Below are 9,149 nucleotides of genomic sequence, written 5' to 3'. Positions count from 1 at the left end.
TTAGAACAGGTTTTTAAAAACATTAACTCTTTGGTGTGTGATTATTACTATTTTGTTAGTAGCAGCATTGTTATATATTGTCTTATCTTAATTTATTCAATACTGTTCTAGTTCATTAATGGGTGTAAACCACACTTCTTATTCTTAGTCATTAGATTTCCCAAATCAGTGGTCAGCACTTTCAGTTAGGGTTTGCTTCATGCTATAAATGAAGTCTTTTATAAAAAGTCACCAATTTTCTTCCTTGTGTATAAGAAGCCATTCTGGAATATTCTCTGTCCATTGAAATGTGTATACAGGCAGTGACATGGAAACCTGTGCAGCAGGAAGTAATGATCTGGTTCCATTAACAATTGCTCATTTGGGTGGTAAGTGACTTGAAACTAAGAAATGCAGTTTCACCTGCCAATACAGTTAAAAATGGTTGACATTATAGTTTTTTATAAATTATAATCAATGACACTTTTTATTGGCTCAGTTGAACTACATTGTAGCCAATTAAATTCTTGTTTTAATAACATTTAGTAAAATGAAAGAGTCTAGTATCTTATGGCTTCTACAAAATTAACTGGTATACAACAGATTTAGCCTTAATGGCAAAAGTTGGACTTTGTGATCTGACTAAAGGACTTTTTCTTACACAAATAATTTTGATCTCTGCATTAAAAAAGAGGGGTAGGGTGGCCAGCACTATGGTGCAGTGGCTTAAAGCCAGACCTGCAGCGCCAGCATCCCATAAGGGTGCTGGTTCTAATCCTGGATGCTCTACTTCCAATCCTGCTCACTGCTATGGCCTGGGAAAGTAGTAGAAGATGGACCAGTCCTTGGCCCCTGTAACTGCTTGGGAGACCCGGAAAAAGCTTCTGGCTCCTAGCTTTGGATCAGCTCAGTTCTGGCCCTCTGTGGCCATTTGGGGAGTGAACCAGTGGATGGAAAACCTCTCTCTCTCTCTCTACCTCTCTACCTCTCTACCTCTCTCTCTCTCTACCTCTCTCTGTAATTCTTTCAAGTAAATAAAATAAATCTTTAAAAAAAAGAAAAAGGGGGTAGGTTAAAAGTTCCCACATCTTCAAAGACAAAAAGTACTATCCTCCTGCCAATTTTAAGTAAAAGTTCTTGCTGTTCCTTTTTATAAATATATGATAGAATTTTAATTTTTTGTAATTAGAACTTTTAGATTTTCTTTCTAATTGATTATAGTATGGACAAAACTGAGAACTTTAAAACTGTCACATCAGTATAACAGCCTAAAGATAATTTATAAACATTGATGAATTATTTTTTCTCATGTGTCTCATAATGATATTTGCACCTGAGCCTGACAATGCATGATAATCTTTCTGCAAGAATCATTACACAACACACGTGTGTAGGATAAAACCTTTAGTTTAAGAATAACTTCTAAAATATTTGGGATTTTCCAAGCAATAGTTATGTATGCTATTCAAATCACAATTTTTATTCTGAAATAAATGCATCATTGCATCTGACAAACCTAGTTAATTTGATGTAATTTATGATGGTGAAGTTTCCTAACTTCTATATCATTTGGAAGATTCAATAACATTAAAAAAGCATATATCACTAAATTATTCAGATTATTTTTATCTGAAAATTACTGAGAAGCTAAAATAAGAGAATTATCTCTTCTGTTCTTTTCCCCACTTATTCAAATTTATTTTTGCTTCAAGCTTTACTGAGGTCTTAGTTGTTCTAAAAGCCAGATATACAAATATGAATAGGATACAATATTACCTTTCAATTCTTCACAGTCCTGTGCTTTCATATGTATAAGGCAATTGCTCCCTTGACAGGATATTGCTAAATGGGGTTTAGGTAATCTTTTGGCAAGAGATTTACTTGGAATATTAAGTCTTCAGGAGAGACTAGAAAGTAAACAAGCAACTAGCCATAGTGTTCCAAAAGATACAGATAGAAGAAAGCCACAAATAGAGTAATAAGCAGGTTGTCCTTTTTACCAAGCAAGCCAGTTACAGGCTTTAAGCAAAGAAGTGCTATGATCAGATGGGTTTGTAGCTTGGAAGGAGTCTGTGGCTGCAGAGAGTAAAATGAATTATGCAAAGGTGCAATGGTGGGTTTGCGGATATTTGCAATGGATGGGCTCCTCAATGGCCCTAAGGAATTATTTAATTTAAGTCTTAGACTTTTCTTAATTTTTCTTTCAAAATATATAGCAGAATTAAATTCAATTTTGCTCCATATCTTTCTTATACTCCTTAATTTTATGCTTTTTGTGTTTTGAAACAAAGTAGTTTGCTTGTTTTCTGCTGTATTTGGTAAGATTCAAGTTCCAAGAGAGCTACCTGTATTTTCTTCACCCAATTACCAAGGCCAAGAATAGTATTAGTATATAGTAGATACTTAGTAAATGTTATATAGTTAATAAATGAATTTCAAGTGTACTGTATTATATCTTAGGTACAGTTGACCTTTTATGGATATTGTATGCTGCTTCCCATCTATTACTAACACAGTTATTTCATGGTGATTTCTCATACTTTAATATGATTTTTTTAAAGATTTATTTATTTACTTGAAAATCAGAGTTACTCAGAGAGAGAAAGAGAGGCAGAGAGAGACAGGGGGGTCTTCCATCTACTGGTTCACTTCCCAATTGGCCACAATAGCTGGAGCTGCGCCAATCAAAACCCAGGAGCCAGGAGCTTCTTCTGGGTCTCCCACGCGGGTGCAGGGGCCCAGGGACTTGGACCATCCTCCACTGCCTTCCCAGGCCATAGCAGAGAGCTGGATCAGAAGTAGAGCAGCCAGGACTTGAACCAGTGCCCAAATGGGATGCCAGTACTGCCAGCAGCAGCTTCACCTACTATGCCACAGAGCCAGCCCCTTATATAATGTTAATATAGGACACATACAAAGTCTTCAAAAATTCATGGAAAATGTGTATTGAAAAAAACCATGTATGGATTTTAAAACATATTTACACAAAAATAAGCACCTTTTTTCCCCCATGAACTTTTAAAAGTATCCTTGTAGAGATGCCAGATTGCTGAATAGGAAAAAGACACCCTGATTTTAGCCATAGGAAGATACCAGAAAAACAAATGGAGGAACACGTTCTCTAGGGACACTTGGAGAGAGATTTTCAGTAGCAAATTTATAGAACAGAACAGAGACCCCATGGGGTAGAAAGGATAGTCTACAAACACACAGCAGCTGGCAGTATGACACCAGTGGCTCCCACATTTGGTGGCTGGTGGGAAGAGTGTAACTTCTTAGAGCAATGTGCAGCGGCCGGTGCCCAGCTGGTGATTTTGTCTAAGAGAGGGCTCCATGGTCCCCACTGACTTGAAGACCTGCCTGGAGAGCTGGCGTGGAAAGGAGGCCACTCTACTTTCCTCCCCTTACCCCGCTAGATCCCCAGACTCAGATTGCAAAGGCAGAAACCAAATCCTCTGCATGTTGTGATTGTGGGGTTTCTGCACCCTGTGACTTTTGGAATCCTGTGACTATGTGAGATCGCATAGGCCACAAAACTGAGAAGGGTGTAGGGTGTGGTTGGACCTGTGGGTACCAGCCCATTCTGAAGCTGGAAACTTACAACTCCCTGAGTGCTGGGGAGAGAGCTCATGAAGAGCTTGGCAGTCATGCTGTGGAGCCCACAGATGCTGCATGCATTCATGTACCTGAGTTGAAGTGCACAGGCATTGTGAGCTCACCCTAAGCAGTGAATTAGTTGATTCACCTAGGGATGGGGAAGGGCAGAGGCTGTGAACATGCCAGCTAGCCTGATCCTCCCCTCCCACTACTGATAGTCAGATCTACCATGCGCAACTTGGGAGTCACTCTGGACTCTCGCTCCACTCTTGCCAAAGCTCCATAGCCACACCTGCACACACATCTGGACATGTGTTGCAAAATGCAAGTATTCCAGCAAGTCCTGTTTACAAAAGAAGAATTAGGCTACAAGCTACATTTGCAAAAGAAAAAAAGTGAAAAAAAGCAACCCTAGGAGATACCAATAAGTCATTCCATGGATGCATAAAAACAAACATAGAAAAACAGGCAACATGAATAAAAAAGATATGACTCCCCAAAGGAATCAGTATTAGACAGTGAAGATGAAGAGATGGATAAAATGCCTGAAAAGAATTACTGTAAGATTACTCAAAAACACAGAGAAACAGTTATATGAAATACAGAAATTTGTACATGGCATGAATGAAAAATTTTGCAGGAAGATATATTAAACAAAAAATCAAACTGAAATATTAGAAATAAAGAATTCTATCTGTCAAATAAGAAACATGGTAGAAAGCCTTAACAACATAATCAGTGAGGCTAAAGAAAGAACATGGAAGGTAAAAGACAAATCTTGTGTAATATCTCACTCAAAGGAAAAAGAAGAAAAATTTAGAAAAACAGAAAAGTGTTAGATACCTATGGGATACTATCAAAAGACCAAATATACATGTCTTAGGAGTTCCTGAAGAAATGGAAAAACATAATGACTTAGAAAATTTATTCAACAGAATAACAACAAAAAAATCTCACTAATTTGAAGAACAATTTGGACATCCAATTATAGAAAATTCATAGAACTCCAAGTAGGCATGATCAGAAAAGGTCTTCACTCCCACGACACATTACAGCCAAACTTTTAAAAGTAAAACATAAAATATCCTAAAATATGCAAGAGAATTCCAGATTTCCTTTAAAATATCTCAAATCAGATTGAAAAATTTGTCATCAGAAACCCCGCAGACTAGAAGATAGAGTGCAAGACCTGATGAAAAATACCATCAATCTAGAGCACTGTACTCAACAAAACTCACATTAGAAAATGAAGGTGAAAAAAGAAGTTTTTCCTTGCAGGGCCGCGGTGAGAATGGCAGCACTGCTGGCCTCTCTGTGCTATCCAGTGCCATTCTCGTCGCTGTGGCGACACTCACACCCGCTGCCACCATAACTGAGCAGATGACCCTTCGTGGCACTCACAAGAGCCACAATGGCTGGGTTACCCAGATTGCTATCACCCCGCAGTTCCCGGATGTGATACTGTCCGCCTCTCAAGACAAGACCATCATCATGTGGAAGCTGACTAGGGATGAAACCAACTATGGCAACAAGCAGCGAGCTCTTCAGGGTCACTCCCACTTCGTTAATGAAATGGTCATATATTCAGATGGCCAGTTTGCCCTCTCAGGTTCCTGCGACGGAACACTTTGCCTCTGGGGTCTCACAACGGGCACCACCACAAGACGATTTGTAGGCCATACCAAAGATGTACTGAGTGTTGCCTTCTCCTCTGATAACCATCAGATTGTCTCTGGATTCTGAGATAAAACCATCAAGTTATAGAATACTCTGGGTGTATGCAAATACACTGTCCAGGATGAGAGCCATTCAGAGTGGGTATCTTGTGTCTTCTCACCCAACAGAAGCAATCCTATCATTGTCTCCAGTGACTGGGACAAGCTAGTCAAGGTATGGAATCTGGCTAACTGCAAGCTGAAGACTAACCATATTGGCCACACCAGTTATCTGAACACTGTGACAGTGTCTCCAGATGCACCCCTTTGTGCTTCTGAAGGCAAGGATGGGCAGGCCATGCTATGGGATCTCAATGAAGGCAAACACCTTTATACTTTAGATGGAGGAGACATCATCAATGCTCTGTGCCACCACAGGTCCTAGCATCAAGATCTGGGACTTAGAAGGCAAGATCATCGTAGATGAATTGAAGCAAGAAGTTGCAAGGTAGAGCCACCCCAGTGTACATCTGTGGCCTGGTCTGCTGATGGCCAGACCCTGTTTGCTGGCTACACAGACAACCTGGTACGAGCATGGCAGGTGACCATCAGCACCCGCTAAGCACTTTTGGCATGACTTTAACAATAAGTTGACTTTGACTTATATATATTTCACTTGCTTTTGATTATGTCAGGAGTTTTGAGGGTAAATATTTGGAATGCCGCTTGGAATCTGCACCCCATATCAGAGTGCCTCATTCTAGCCCCAGCTCCTGCATTTCCAATCCTGTTTTCCTGGGAAAGCATCAGATAATGGCTTAAGTACTTGAGTTCCCACCCCCGACATGGGAGACCCAGATTCAATTCTGGACTCTTGTTTGGCCTCACCTAGCCCTGGCTGTTGAGAGCATTTGGAGTTGGAACAAGCAAATGGCAGTATTGTCTCTGTCTCTCCCTCTCCCTCTCCCTCTTCACCCCCCTCTCCATCATCCCTTTCCATCTCCAAGACAAACAAAAAATGAAAGAATTTGTTACCACCTGGCTAGCCTTACAAATGATACTAAAGGATGTAACACACACAGAAACTAAGGGAGATGATGAGCATCATGAAAGAATGTGAAAGCAAAAAACCTAGTAAAGGTACAAAGGGGATCCAAAACAAACAATAGAAATATTTATGTTACAATGTCAGGGTCAATTCATTGCTTATCAATAATAATGTTGCATGCAAATGGATTAAATGTCCCAATTAAGGGGCCAGCGCTGTGATGCAGTGGGTTAAAGCCCTGGCCGGAAGTGCCGGCATCCCATATGGGTGCTGGTTCTAGTCCCGGCTGCTCCTCTTCTGATCCAGCTCTCTGCTGTGGCCTGGGAAAGCAGTATAAGATGGCCCAAGTCCTTGGGTCCCTGCACCCATGTGGGAGACCCGGAAGAAACTCCTGGCTCCTGGCTTCAGATCAGCACAGCTCCAGCTGTTGTGCCATCTGGGGAGTTAACCAGCAGATGGAAGACCTCTCTCTCTGTCTCTACCTCTCTCTCTTTCTCTTTCAAATAAATAAAATAAATGTTAAATAAAATCCCAATTAAAACATACAGACTGGTTGAATGGATCAATGAACAAAACCTGTCTATATTCTGTCTAAAAATACACCCCTCACTAAAAAAGTTACACACAAACTGAAAGTGAAAAGATGAAAAAAAAGTATTTTTAAAAATGTAAATAAAAAAGAGCAGGAGTAGTTATCTTCAGAGAAGACAAATATATTTTAATATAAAAGCTGTTATAAGAGACAAAGAAGGTCATAATTGAATCATTAAGGGATCACTTCAATAGGAAAGTATGAGTATAGTAAATATACTTGCACCCAATGTACAGCAGCCAACTATTTAGAACAAATGTTAATGGATCTAAAGGGCAACATATGCTCCAACGCAGTAACAATGGGGGACTTAACGCCACTTTTTCAATTGACACATCAACTAGATAAGAAGCAACAGAAAATCTACAATTTGAAACAAATGGATTTTGCTGATATCTATAGAACATTTTATCCTATAGCTGTAGAATATATATTATTTTCACGAGTTCAAGGAATTTTCTCGAAGACTGTAAGTCAGGCCATAAGACAAGTCTCAATAAAATAAATTCAAACAATTTTAAATTACACCATCTATCTTCTCAAGCCAAAATGAAGTGAAACTGGAAATTAACAGCAAAAGAAACTCCAGAATGTATAAAAACACATGGAGACAAAAAAAGCAAAATAAAACATGTTACAGAATGAACAGTGGGTCATAGGAGAAAACAAAATAGAAATAAAATCCTTGTAAGAAATACAGATGACAGCACAACATATAAAAACTAATAGGATTCAGGAAAAGAAGTGTTAAGAGGAAAGTGTATAGTAAATGTGATATATATATATGTGTGTATATATATGTATATATATGAGCGAAATTTTAAACAAAAAAGAAAAAAGCATAGCAATCTCTATATGTACCAGTAATCCTGGAAATATAGTTTCGTAAAATTTTGTTTTAACCCTTGTAAAACCAGTGGTTAAAATGTTATACTACTATAAATTTAATGGACTGTGGTTATTTTACAATTTACTGATTATGAGTGAAATGATCATTTTTCCATTCAATTATTATTTATAGCTATTGTCTATATTCCCAATGAATGAGGATCTTTTTGCTTTTTACAGGTTAAACTTCTTATTCAATGATGTGTTAAGGCTTTTTACTGTAATGTAAATTTTAAATATGTTATTTGAAAATCAAAGAGAGAGAGAGAGTAAGAAGTAAGGAGGTTGGGAGGGAGAGAGGCAGGAAGAAGAAGGCAGAAAGGAGGGGACTATCATTATTTTCTACAATTGTATCTACGAATTGCATCTGTTAATAACTAAGTAAAAATAAAAAAGAAAGTAAAAGATTGGAAAAGTATTAAATAAATGATCTAACAATGCATCTCAAGGACCTAGAAAAACAGGAACAATCCAAAGACAAAGTGACTTGCCCCAAATGGTAGAGTTAGAAATGTGCCAGGGGATTCCAGTTCAATCCCATCGAGCTGGCATGTACCAATGCCATCTCACTAGTCCAAGTGATCAATTTCTGTTCACAATTGATCATAATGATAGGACTAAGAACCAAAGGGATCACATAAACAAGAATAGTGTCTGAAAACTGTGATAGAATAAAAAAAGGGAGAGAATGATCCAACATGGGAAGCGGGATACACAGCAGACTCATAGAAAGGGCACATGTCCTAAACAGCACTCTGGCCTCAGAATCAGCCCTTAAGGCATTCAGATCTGGCTGAAGAGCCCATGAGAGTATTTCAGGCATGGAAAGCAAAGACACTGTGGCAAAAAAAATAAATAAAAAATTAAAAATTAAAAAATAAAAATAAAACAACAACAACTAAATGAAAGATCTCTGCGAGTGAGATCCCAGTGGAAAGAACAGGTCATCAAAGAAGGAGGTACCTTTCTCTGAAGGGAGGAGAGAACTTCCACTTTGACTATGACCTTGTCTAAATAAGATCAGAGTCGGTGAACTCAAAAGGTCTTCATAGCCTTGGAAGCTCATGACAAGAGCCTAGGGAGATTACTGATGCCATAAACAAGAGTGTCAATTTGTTAAGTCAACCACAGGAGTCACTGTGCACTTACTCCACATGTAGGATCTCTGTCCTAAATGTGCTGTACATTGAGATTTAATGCTATAACTAGTACTCAAACCGTATTTTACACTTTGTGTTTCTGTGTGGGTGCAAACTGCTGAAATCTTTACTTAATATATGCTAAATTGATCTTCTGTATATAAAGAGAATTGAAAATGAATCTTGATGTGAATGGAGGGGAGAGGGAGCGGGAGAGGGGAGAGTTGCAGGTGGGAGGGAAGTTATGGGGG

General features: G+C 38.7%; 1 pseudogene; it reads left to right on the top strand.

The window, feature by feature from the left end:
- The first annotated feature begins 4,941 nt into the window (after positions 1–4,941).
- Positions 4,942–5,853, top strand: LOC100345393 (small ribosomal subunit protein RACK1 pseudogene; annotated as a pseudogene).
- The last annotated feature ends 3,296 nt before the right edge of the window (positions 5,854–9,149 follow it).

The sequence above is a fragment of the Oryctolagus cuniculus genome, chromosome 1 (genome assembly GCF_051225735.1).
Source record: "Oryctolagus cuniculus isolate XC-2025 breed Fujian yellow rabbit chromosome 1, ASM5122573v1, whole genome shotgun sequence".
NCBI classification, from domain to species: Eukaryota; Metazoa; Chordata; class Mammalia; order Lagomorpha; family Leporidae; genus Oryctolagus; species Oryctolagus cuniculus.
The sequence above is the reverse complement of the archived record's forward strand: the minus strand, read 5'-3'. Positions and strand labels throughout refer to the sequence as shown.